Below are 13844 nucleotides of genomic sequence, written 5' to 3' on the forward strand. Positions count from 1 at the left end.
TCCAAGACATCTTCATTGACACATTATAATTTTTCACTCGAAAAAATAATCATATGAACGACAACAGATTTCTAAGGAAATTTATAAAGGGGGATGTTTACATCTTTTCTCCATTCGCAAGTCACTTGGAATACCTCGCGCAATTTTTCTACAATATCAACCGGGCTACTGCAATACAAAGGCATCGGAGATACCACGTTTTATAGCCGTGTATTGAAATTTGATAAGCTAACGGGGGCGTTTCAACTGAGAAATCTTTGAAATTTTTCATACTTTTGAATGAACATCCTATAAAACCCTAAGGTATTTGTAAATATCGAGTACTTAAGCAAAATGTGTGTCGAGGATGACTTGGGACAGAGTTTAGTTAACTTCTATCGAGCGAAGTGTCAAACCACCAAAATGTGGACGAGTCTAGAGCATACATGTAGCAAAAATCTTAAATGATGTTTTAAAAAAATATCCGTATTTAAGGTAGATCACTTTATCGAGACTTTTTAGGATACAATGTCTTAAGGAAGGAGTCTTCTCGTTATCAAACATACTTCTATTATAAGAAATTCATGAAATTTTGACACAGTCAAACGGATCATATTACCGAATGATTCTATCAGTTTAATCAAATTTGACCTTTTTGTTTTTGCATAAATGTCAGGTCAAGGTCACTACCCTTTTCCTCAACGTAAAGGATGATAAAAATAAGTGTAGCTCTTTGTAGTTCTTTAGACATTTGTTTAAGATTTGAAGATTCTATTCTTCAATGAAATTATAGAATATTAGAATGCCTATCAGCTTATACTACTAAATTGGAATAAATATTTATACTTAAATTGATATTGCGTAAGCCCGAATTTCCTCTAATTTTCTTAAATTTTGAAGATTTTGATTATTTTTTTATGCTTTCAATGATAAAATATTTCTGATTTTTTTGTATAATGAAGACTTTATATAAATATATAATTTGACAGAAAAGCTAATATATTGACCATTTAATAAGAGAGAAAAACTGATTTTAGTGATTTTTTCACAAAAATCAATGTATATAATGTGCGCTTTAAAAAGCTTATAAAAATGTCATTTGATGGGCAAATCATATTTTAAAAACTGATTCTGAAACCCAAGTATCATATCATTAGTTCATATTAGTAAAAAATCCAACATTAATGTTATTGTTTTTAAAATGCTAAAACAGACTCACTAATCTGCAGCAATTCTGAATTGCGAAACGTGATATTTTCCCACGCGAATATTACGCCAAAAATATAGTCCTTGTTAAATTCTAAACATTGATTACTTTTTCTATCCCAAGTTGTATGATAATGAAAAAGAAAGAAACAATATACTATTTTAATTTCCTTCCATCTTGATTTAATGAAAAATTAATCAAATTTACGTTTGACAAGTCGAAAACCAAAAAATGACTCCTTCCTTAAGATGGCGATTTAAATGTTTTGTTAAAGTGTTTGTATCAATCAATTTATCACAATTTATATTTAAGTGATTACAGTATCGGGCTTGTGAACCGCAAATCACAAGTTTAAAAAAATCATAATTTCTTTATCCAAATTTATATATTTTCTTATGCATCATACTATCTTTCATGATCCAGTAATTTTCTGCGGATTTGTGAAACTATTTCAAGGTGTAAAGAGCCACCTTAATTTAATAGAAAGAACTTCAATATATCACAGTTAACATTCTTAAACAAAAATAAATCATAAAACGACATTCTGATATTGAAAGATCCAAGCTTCGGTTTCAATTCTATGGTTTATTGACATCGCCAGGTTGGCATACAGTCAAAATGAAATCAAATGACAGACAAAAGAATATTATAACATGAAGGCTATAGCATGCAAGATAGTTTCATACAATAACTTTGGTTTACACACCGTAAATTACTGGTTATGGAGGCTGGGTGGTCAAATAATACCAGCTGATACATGTATTCCTATAAATTTTAGATAATATTTTTCAGCAATAAAATGTTAAGTAAAGAATTGATTTTTTAATCTTTTTATATTAAAATTTGAATATTAACTTAATATATCTTTATACAAAACTCTCCTTCTATAGGACATTATGTAGTCTAAAATTCCCATGACCATCAAGCTCTCTTGATTTCCGGCCGTGTTACCCAATCAGGTCCCGCGCACAAATTCTGCCCGAGATTAAACATAGAATTTCGTGGTCAAAAATGCGAGTGATCTGTAGTCCAAAATCTTAAATGCTTTTCACGAGCGCATTCGTAACAGGTTTCACTTAAGATTTCAATTACGAGTTATCCTTTACCTAGAAAGAGTCTCAATTCTCCAAATAATTCTTATGAAGAGGAGAAACATATAAATAAATCACTAACAGGACGCACAACGGAAATTATACACCACTTGCATCGAATAAATTTTATTTTGTGATAGAATTCAAAATATAACGTCACAATCTTTGCCGTAAGATTTTTTTTGATCGGATTTGGCCGATCACAGTAGTTTTTTTTTAAAGTACTGTGCTACTGAATGTTAGGGATGTGTTTTTCTATAAACTTACTTTGACGGGGAGCGCCTATGAGCAGCACACGAATCCCAAGGAATTGAATGTCCCCTGTAATAAAATTATTGTGATCTGAGCTGATAAAGTCAATTGCTTAATTGCGAGAATTTCTGGGGAAAAAAATGATACAGATATTTATCGCAGAAACTCGGAAATTTGAGTGCACCATGGAGATGTCGGATGACATATGTGGTCCTTCAGTATACGGACTCTGCTGAACTCTTGGTTTATTGAAACTCGTGGGAAGACTGGGTTATTGGATTAAACAGAAAGCGAATCTCTGGCCCAAAATCCATTCATGGTGCTTTTAGTTTTGCACACCAAAGCCAGGACGGACGGTAAAGAACTAAGATAGGTTATATTCTACATGATCAAATTAAAGCTGTATGTAGACTAACCAACCTATAAAGAATTGAACAAATAGTTTAGCATCCAGAAAAAAGAAAGCAAGACAATTATAACCCCCTCTCAAAATTAGCCAAAAGAAATACAAAAAAAACCCACACAAGATAACTGGATGGTTCGATGTTATGAAGTATTACGTCAATTGGTAAATTTTGAAGGAAAAATTGGGCCCAAAACAAACAATTGTGATGATGGTTGTTATCACTGGGAACACAAGCTGTTGTACTTTTGTTTTATCGGTATCCTGGATAAATTTCTTGATTAATTGATATAGCTGGATGTTCAAGTGACAATTTACTATTTGCACAGACGAGGAAATTCTTTCCAAGCTTAAAATTTGTTCAAGTACCAAGAATTTGCTCCATGCTTTCAGTCTATTCTGCCGACATGTCTTACATATTTTATCAATTTTCAAGAAATTTTTAAATGAGTTTTAGCACTCTGTTAACCTTTATGTCCTTAACATGTCTCTTTAACTGGAACCGCGCGAACTATAATTGAAATTTCCTAAGAAATATTTTTCATGCAATATTTTTATCACTTTGCCTTATTTGCTAACAATTTTTATACGTATCGTTTCGTTGAGTGCAGAAACTTGTAAGAATTTATTTAAAAACTATTCTATAGTAATGTAATAATCATGGCATCTGCCAATAGAACATGCCTAGTTTTTATGAATAACAACTCGAAAATGAACACACAAATAAAAATCAGTGCTAAATCTAGACGGTCGCTTAAAAGATTTTTTGGTTCGCTGGGGAAATTCGTTTCTCCGCGATTTACTATGGTCTTTGATTGTTGTAGTCAGGATACTGATCGCTTGCCTTTTATTGTTTATGGCCATAATATACATGTCAAGTCCAAGCAAGACAATCGTAATGTAGATAAAATGATTTTCCAATAGCTATTTTCTCGTTTTGCAGTCTCTGAGACATTACCTCAATAAATAGCTTTCCTTTTTTGCTTCTTAAATAGGTTTCTGCTGATCATTCTTTGTAGATATTCGTCCCTTTCTTATTATTTCTCTAACGTTTATTACAAGAAAGCCATTTACTGTAAACTAGAAGAACCATCCGATGCAATTTCTCCATTGATTTACTCATTATCTGCTAGATAGCGCGAGCTGGGGTCGCCATTGCACCCCGTCACCGAGTTGCGCTCTTTGATCGGGTGTTGCTCGGAGTCCGTACCCGATCGTAAACACGATACAGCCTCATCTTCTTCCTGGCCTCGGGTCAGAAGTTAATTCAATTTGCTGCGAAGATTCTATTTTCATATATCATGAACGTATTATTCAAAAATAAATTAATATGTATCAATTGATACACAAAGGCGGGTTATTGCTTTAGATCAGCCGATTTTGTAGATAAGGCTTAATTCTATTTCGATTACACCATGTATATGAGTATTGCTATTAGACGTGTAATTTGATAAGAGCAGAGCGATGCGGGATGATAGCATTAATAATCAGCCTTAGATTGGACATTCTATGACTTTATTACTAAATATCGCTACATTAAGGACTCTATTGTTTCAATCCATTGATTAAAAGACACGAGAAAATTGGCACGACAATAGAATAATGTATGTATCTTAAATCCTCTATATTACGATTGCCGTAAAACACGAGAAGGGCTTTAAGCCTTGAATTTCCCGTTCACTTCTTTGAACAGATTTATCTTAGCTTAAACATTGATTTCATGTCTAAACAATGTAATTTGTGCCTCAGAATTATTACACCTACTGGTAAAATGGGACACTCAGTCTTTAACAAGATTTCTGGCCAGCAACGTTTTTCGGTAGAAATTGGGGAATTATATGACAGAGTCAGATTAATGGACTGGTTGTGTTTTGACTGATTGCTATTGATCCCTACTGTAAGTGGAGTATTATTCTGTTGTAAATCAGTACATCGGGTATTAAAAGATAACTGCCATTCTACTAACTGCGTTTTATGGAACTTTCATTCGGTTACCCTGACATTGTTATTTGCTATTCACTCACAGATAAGTTCTAACTGACGTATATGTACACTAAAATAACTTACTGGCTCCAAAATCACAAGTTGTTTCTCGTTGCAAATCTAGATAATTTGTCGTTTGTTCCTCAATTTGTAAATTTAATCTGAGCCTCTGTGTCACAATCTTTAATCAAATGACCATTGATGTATAGCGATTTACCAGTACATGTAGAATACCCACAGGCACAGTCTGTACGATGTGTGTACATGATGTTCCATATTTGAAGCGGTGTTCGTGAGCGGTCGCCATTTGTTGTTGTTTCTCAATGATGTCGTTTGTGACATCAAATAGTTTTGATGAACCAACATCTGCAACTGTGATGTTTCCCCCCATCACGTTATACTGCATAGAAATACCGTACTTGTGAGAAGAAGGCACGGTTGAGGGACGTGATGTGGTGATCAGTGACCTTGGAAATAGATTACCGGTAATCATTGACCTTGGAGACGGTGCTGAGTCAGCAAAATTACGGCATAATTTTAACCTTCTCCTGTTCCTTAGGTTCATCTTCTTAACAAGTTGTTATTAATGAACATATACATATGTTAATATCAGTTTACACAAAAGACACAGTTTCAGTTGTACGTGTCTTTTAGTGGGTTTTGGTATTTTGTTTCTCGGGAATTATTCTTCTATATGATACACAGCTCAGTGGGCGGTTCTATTCAGCGCTTTAACTTCACTGCACACCCGTGTTGAGATTTCAATCTATTACAACATGAAGGTCTAATTCAGTTGTCGACAAAGATGTCGAAAGTCTCATCATGTCTAACTTACAATTGGACTGTATCAAATTTGCAATAAACACCATTGGAATTTGTTTGTATCTGTAATAGCCATACTTTTCCAGGACCTTTGGTTTTTCCGTTTTCTTCTTATGCAATTGTGTACATTGTGTTTAAGGTTAATAGATACGTTTAAGAGATAAGGTGAATAACCAAAACAAGATGCATGTCTGAAGAATGGGGAAGAAACACCTTATCCAGGTGTGTCTAATTAGGTGTTTTCCGACAGGTGTAAGTCACACGGCATGTTACTTCTTATCACGTTTGTAATCTACTTGTATTTACAGTACATTGTATTGATGACTCCATCTTCTAGGAAAAAAAACAGAAATAAGGACACACATGCCCTTGTTATCACTTTAATTAAAATCATTGAATATTGCAATTAGTTTATTGCATGTAGGTTATATTCTTATGTACCAAAATTGAAAGTTTTGGTGATTATGAATTCAGAATTAGTTCTTTATTTCAGCAGTTCGTGGCGGAGTGGTTAATATTAAATGGACTTGCCAATGAAACCGGATAGAAGTGTGTACAAACAGCTCGACGAACCCACTGCTTGGAATGGACTAAATGACATGCTTACAAAACATAGTCTATGTCTAAACTAAACTAAAGTTTTATTCTAAAAGATAAGAAACCGTTGAGATTTGATAAATAACAGAATATTTTTGTTTCATATTCATCAATAGAGTTTGATTGAACATAGTTTTACGCCTGTCATGAGGACAAAATTAGCAACAACAAAAATGACGACGACAACAAAAATATCATTAGAACAATTACAAAGCAAAGCGAACAAAAACAAAGAAACCCCAAGTAAAATGATAAAACAAAATTTAAAAAAATATATCAACAAAATAAAAATACCGGAAACAAAACAAAAGGGAAAAAGTACAACAGACACAAAAAAAATTCAATTTCAAAATCACAAAAAATTGGAGTGAAACAAAGATATAAAAACCAAAAGGCAAGGCCGACGAAACAAAGGTTTAAGCAAAATGTGGAACACAGTTAAGAAAAATTTGACGCAAACTCCCAAAGTGATCATTTTCTGAATTAAAATGATGAACTTCCGGTTGATAGATATCCTGACTTTGCACTTTTCCTCTTTTTTGTAGCAGTTAATAAATTTTGGAAAATATATACCTTGATTATCATCATATTGGGGAACAGACCAATACTATCAGATAGAAAAGATGATTCTTCAAAACAAATTCGTATTTCAGGGTTCAAAAGAATCGCCGTTACCGTTACCATGGCGATATTGCTCTCGAATGTTGACAAAACTTAAGAAATATGAGCTTATTGTCTTGTTTTGCAATGCAAAGTTATTTTTAAAACGAATGATCAAATGTTTTTGTTTCTTAGTTTTATGGGAAAAGTTATGTAAAGATGTTTGCGTAGCATTTAGATACTTGTCCCAGCTATATGGTGATGTTAAAACTGCATTCTCTTAAGTAATTGGCTGTTAGTCACTTTAAAAAACCTGTTACATAATGTGTTTGTAGAACAGAGATGAAAGGAAAAATAGGCTGAGTACATTAGGTTTTCATTTGTGATAAGGTTTGTAGCCGTCCTGTGTGTAGATAGACAGCTACGATCCTCGCGGCTTCCCGAGGGATGTTGTCAGGATAAAAATGAAGTCTCCATTACAGACTACTTAGAGTACCATCTCTTTTCCTAATTAGTATGAAATACTTACTCTCTTGTTGTTGTTGTATAACAAATTTTGTCTAAATGACTTGTGTTAATAAATGAAAAAATATACAGAAAAACGGTAATGCTAACCACATGTACGGTTCATTTCTTTGGAATTATTCATGTGATGGGTGTAGAAAACTCAGATTAAGGCCAGTAGAGTGCGAAGAAGAATATCTTCAAAGTCAACAAAAAATAACTACCTCATTAAATTCAAGAGCATATCTTGCTCTGTTTTTATTTTTATCATTTATTTTCGAGTTAATACTTTTTGGGATAATTTGCCGGAAGTTTCCAATCTCTATTTTTCTAGCACAGGTTCAAGAAAATAAGAATGTCTGTCACAACAAACTAAATACCAGAAAATAAATTCATAAATTTTGTCTCTCAGAGAGAGAGAGAGAGAGAGAGAGAGAGAGAGAGAGAGAGAGAGAGAGAGAGAGAGCTGTATACAACGCCTACAAATTCCTTCAATATGGTTTAAACATTTAGGATATGAATTCGGCCCATAATTTGGTCCAGAGCGCCAGTCTCCCGGTGCTTCCTGTGACTCGCTGGCTCCCTCTGGACGGTGATTTGTGTATGTAGGTTGTGTATCGGACGAGTTATCATACCGCCGTCTCTCTGGAATAGCAATGAATTATATTTCATAGATGATATAAAAGTACTGCAGAAATACCAACAATGTAGGCGTACACACTGCAAAAGTGCATCAACATTTATGTGTAAAAACTTAAATAGATTGCAGATGGAAACTTAAACAGAACTGATATCAAAGTATCTATTTATTTGTTGAGATGATGAGCCATAGCGTCATAGGATGTTCTGAATTAACATTTATTAATTCATTGTTGTGAAATCTTCGATTGCCATTTGGTGCTAATCCCTTCTGTCTGATTTTATTTTCAACAAGCAACTGCTTTAGTTATATTCTCAACTACGTACTGTTGATCTTTTTTGTAATAAATAAAGTTTGAAGTAACAGTTTGGGGCTGACGAAATCAAATTTGCCATTTCATCGTATTCATTTGGAGAAGTTCTCTCCATCTAAATAACCAAGTGTATCTCGTTTAGCGGGATAAATAATGAATAGAATAGATCTGATCAAATATGCTATGACTAAGATATACAAAGACCATGAAGTAGGCATGCGCAGATAAGTGTCCTTCTGGCGTCCTTCGGGTATACTACTACCCCTGTCCTGTCGGTGTCAGGAACTTAAGAACCTTCCATCATAGGGGCATATATTGTTATAGGACAAGGGCTTACCCTGCCACTAAGTTTTTTGCATTTTTTTTACAAAAGGTCCCGTAACAGACACATGTACAAAATGATCCCTTTTATGGTGTTCCTCGGGTGATATATCATTTTCAAAACCCCAAAAATATCATTAATGACACCATGTTTGATCACATGATAATACACAGGCAATCAAAAGTCTGGGTATTCGATGGTCTTGTGTCACGAAACCAATCATACATCAATTTTTCTTTAATTATGTATTAATTCATATAGAGAGCATCGCATGAAAACAAACATGACAATCAGATCCCGTTTGTCCTGCTGAATAGAGACTGTAGACTCTAATGATACCCAGACCAAATCGAACCCAGGTCATAGGGTACTAAATGTCTCAGATTAGTTTGAAAGGTGCTTTGATAAAGGAAATTGTTTACAAAATAATCGAGATTAACACTTACGTAATCGACATTTGTCGGCGTTTTTGCTTCTATAGAAAGATATTTTTTGCAAAGGAATAAATAAGTCTTTTGATCTTGGAAATACAAAAATATATAAAGGTTTGTTAATTAAAGACATAAAGAGAACGTGTTTGTCTAAAGCCATCACACAGTCGTGTACTTAATGGGACCTCTGCAGTCGAGCAGAACTATTTAATCTGGCCATGAAGATTTAGTTGTCATTGTTTTGAATAAAACATTTCCCAAACAAGCCCCATAGTCTTAATGGGTTTTTTTCCATATACCCTTAAAGATTTATTTTTTGACCAAGTTCAAATAAATAAATATGTATGCAATGGAACTCCTAATTTGTGGACAGAGCCAAATCACGTGACAAATTGTGGTCGGGTATTTCCATATCAGGTGTTTTGGGGGCATTGAAGATGTCCAGTGTCTGATGAACACTTGGCAAAGATTTAGCTTCTTCAGAATTTTCCTAAATTTCCTAAATTTGTATTCCTTTGATATCATATAAGGACATTATTTCGTTTTACTCGACGATTCATACAAGGATTCATTGCAAATATGTTGTCGTTTGATACTTACATCCCAACCCTCTCTCCCTACAAATATCCGCATCCTAAGGCTCAGTCACGTATCATCGGGGTGATGGGTTCCGATGAAAACCGCACCACCAGTAGGACAACTATGAACATGTTCAAAGCTTCGAATGTTCACTACTGTCCCAATGTTTGGTTTGAGTAAGATAGCTATACGCTGAATGGGGTTTGTTCTGAACTCATTCGGGTCTCATGCGTTGTGCATTCGTTTTACCTGATACTTGTTCGCTATTCTAATTGTGTTACACTATTTTAATCCGTTGGACCCATTTAAGCATTATCTGATAGGTATGGCTGGCATTAAAATATGTTCTGAATGCACAGTTTGTTGATCAAAGCAGTAAAACAGTGCCTTCAGTGTGTCAAGAACATGGTACCACATTTGGGCTGTTTAGTATGGTACTGGGAAAAGATAGTATTTCAACACATTTGCCGACCTTCAGTGGCAGGATTGCATACAGGGACAGAACAGGGTAGCATTTGACTAGCTTTGAACTATAATCTGCACGTTCTGAGTGACAAATCTCTCATGCAAGACGTGACACTACTTAATCCTCATCTGTCATCATCTGTATCATCATAAGCAACATATGTGCGAATAAAAATAGACATTTTACTTTAGGCTACTTGTAGTATGATTTAAAGGGATGCTGAACTCATCGATACTCGGTAGGACAATCATGTTAACATCCAATCTATTTATAATGAAACCCGAAATATGGAACATCACAAAAACCTCGCTGGCCTTGAGCTGAATAGGTATTACTAAGTCTAGGGCTCTTATGCGTACTCATAATTACTGGGATTTAGACACTATTAAAATGATACCAGTGTCAACCCGTTACTGCGTGATGGTTTTGTAAACATGAAATACGAACAACAAGTCAATGATTAAAACAAAAAAAAATTATTAAATTTAAACATTGAGCTGCTGCTAAAATTATAGATAGTCAATATTTTGTATTGTTTTTGTGACGGTACTGTTCTCATATACACGGACATTACTTATCCAAACGCTGCTCGCGATGAGGATCTTTGTATTTGGATAACGTTCAATCTTTACATATACTCTCAATCATATTCGAAATATTTGTCAATGTTAGTAACAAATAAACACGTGAAACTCTCTCTGTGTTCCTGTGGTAAATGAAGCGTTGATGCACACAACAAATACACCACACAATCGCTTTATAATTAGGTCTTCTGTCTATATCAGTACCAAAGAGAAAAAACCCAGCAAGTTGATAGAAAATGTTTAACAAGCGATGGCCATATCTGTACTCTGTTTTTTTCTCTGGGTGTTGAGTCTTTGTATACGTGTTCTTTGAATGTCATTGTTGAATATTGATTGTCTTTGCCAAAGTCGTTTAAAGTCATACTTAATATTCTATAAAGTATCATGTTTATGTACAACTTTGAAGTTGTTGGTAACTTATAACTACCGTTCATCTTTGGGTCTGTTGGATAGTCGCTAATTTTGTTTAGCTTTGAGTTTGTTGGTTAGATAATAGTTCTGTTTTTGGGTTGTTGATTACTTGAGAATTCTGTTAGTGTGTTGGTTACTTGAGAATTCTGTTAGTGTGTTGGTTACTTGAGAATTCTGTTAGTGTGTTGATTACTTGAGAATTCTGTTAGTGTGTTGATTACTTGAGAATTCTGTTAGTGTGTTGGTTACTTGAGAATTCTGTTAATGTGTTGGTTACTTGAGAATTCTGTTAATGTGTTGGTTACTTGAGAATTCTGTTAGTGTGTTGATTACTTGAGAATTCTGTTAGTGTGTTGGTTACTTGATAATTCTGTTAGTGTTTTGGTTACTTGAGAATTCTGTTAGTGTGTTGGTTACTTGAGAATTCTGTTAGTGTGTTGATTACTTGAGAATTCTGTTAGTGTGTTGGTTACTTGAGAATTCTGTTAGTGTGTTGGTTATTTGAGAATTCTGTTAGTGTGTTGGTTACTTGAGAATTCTGTTAGTGTGTTGGTTATTTGAGAATTCTGTTAGTGAATTGGTTACTTGAGAATTCTGTTAGTGTGTTGGTTACTTGAGAATTCTGTTAGTGTGTTGGTTATTTGAGAATTCTGTTAGTGTGTTGGTTACTTGATAATTCTGTTAGTGTATTGGTTACTTGAGAATTCTGTTCAGCTTTCAGTTTGTTGGTTCCGTTTTGTTTCTATACGTCTTCAGATTTGAATGCTGTTTCTGTGCAGCTTTGAAGTTATTGGTTAATTTTTGTATTTACACAGCTTTTAGTTCGTGTTTACTTGATATTGATACAGTTTTAGTAAGTTGCATAGTGTTTCTTCATGCATGGCTTTAGATAACAGATTCCTGACTGTTTTTATAGATCATTTAGCTTTAATTTTGATGGTCAATTTTCGTGTCTGTACAGCTTTGATTTTGTTTGTTGCCTTTCCTCTCTGTACAGCTTTACATGGGTTTATGAGTTACATTCTTATAGTGTGCTCAATGTTATTGTTCCTGAAAAGCTTTGAATTGGTTATTTACTTAATAACTTTTAGTTTGTTTGTTCTCTTTGTTTCTGTACAACTTTGAGGACTAGAGTCACAAAAACACAAAAACGGCACATTCTCAGATCTTGATGAAATTTTCTATAAATGTTGTTAAGGAAGTCTACTTTTATAATCTAGAAAGTATAATGAGTTTTGGGGGTCCGTACAGAGGGCTATTTGGTAGAAATTGGTTTTTAATTAGTTCTTTATCGGTATTTTTGCTTTTGTGCATTTTTTTTTAGTTTTTAGATTACTTGTTGTTTCGGTACAGCTTTGATGTTGTTGATGGTTCCTGTTTAGCTGTGATCTTAATTGTTTCTAAATAGCTTTGATATTGTTTGTCTGTACAGCTTTGAGCTTGTTTGTCTGTACAGCTTTGAGCTTGTTTGTCTATAAGCTTGGAGTTTGTTTGTCTGTTCAGCTTTAGGATTGTTTGTCTGTACAGCTTGGAGTTTGTTTGTCTGTACAGCTTTGAAATTGTTTGTCTGTACAGCTTGGAGCTTGCTTGTCTGTACAGCTTGGAGCTTGTTTGTCTGTACAGCTTTGAGCATGTTTGTCTGTACAGCTTGGAGCTTGTTTGTCTATAATCTTGGAGTTTGTTTGTCTATAAGCTTGGAGTTTGTTTGTCTGTACAGCATGGAGATGTTTTGTCTGTACAGCTTTGGGATTTTTTGTCTGTACAGCTTGGAGTTTGTTTGTCTGTACAGTTGGAGTTTGTTTGTCTGTACAGCTTTGGGTTGTTTGTCTGTACAGCTTGGAGCTTGTTTGTCTGTACAGCTTTGGGATTGTTTGTCTGTACAGCTTGGAGCTTGTTTGTCTGTACAGCTTTGGGATTGTTTGTCTGTACAGCTTGGAGCTTGTTTGTCTGTACAGCTTTGAGCTTGTTTGTCTGTACAGCTTTGGAATTGTTTGTCTGTACAGCTTGGAGCTTGTTTGTTTGTACAGCTTTGAGTTTGTTTGTCTATACATCTTTAAGTTTTGGGGTTCCTTGATAGATACATATTCATTGCCATGAAATTAGTCACTTACACTGAAATTATCTGAATTCAGTTTGTCAGTGTAGTTTAAACCAATGGAAAAGTGGGATATGACAACATAATGATCTTTTATGCGAAGGATAATTTGTGACCAGTAACCGATCCCCTTTCGTCGTTCAATATTTTCATGATTTTTTTCTGAATCCAATTCAGTAAAAGATACATGAGAAAATGAGAACATATCGAAACAAAACGTGGTGCTGTTTAATTAATGTTAAGGTTAAATTACTCTTTATTTACCTGAAAAATTTAATATATATCCGGTGCTCGCGTTTCAACTTAACTCATTTAAAACCTAATGTGTTAAGCAGACTTCATCAATTTTTTATCAAGTTATTGTATTTTCCTAGAAACCTTTAAACATTTTCCAAGTATGATACAAAACTCTCTTGCTTCCGAATACATATGTTATAGTGCTTAAGAAGATCGATGAGAATTTATTTGTAAATTATATTTTGCGTGACTTCCTTATATCTTTATTATTTATGTTACCCCTTTATTGTGGAGGCTATAAGTAATAGCACCACCATGATACAAACCA

The sequence above is a fragment of the Magallana gigas genome, chromosome 7, assembly GCF_963853765.1.
Source record: "Magallana gigas chromosome 7, xbMagGiga1.1, whole genome shotgun sequence".
In the NCBI taxonomy this organism is placed as follows: Eukaryota; Metazoa; Mollusca; class Bivalvia; order Ostreida; family Ostreidae; genus Magallana; species Magallana gigas.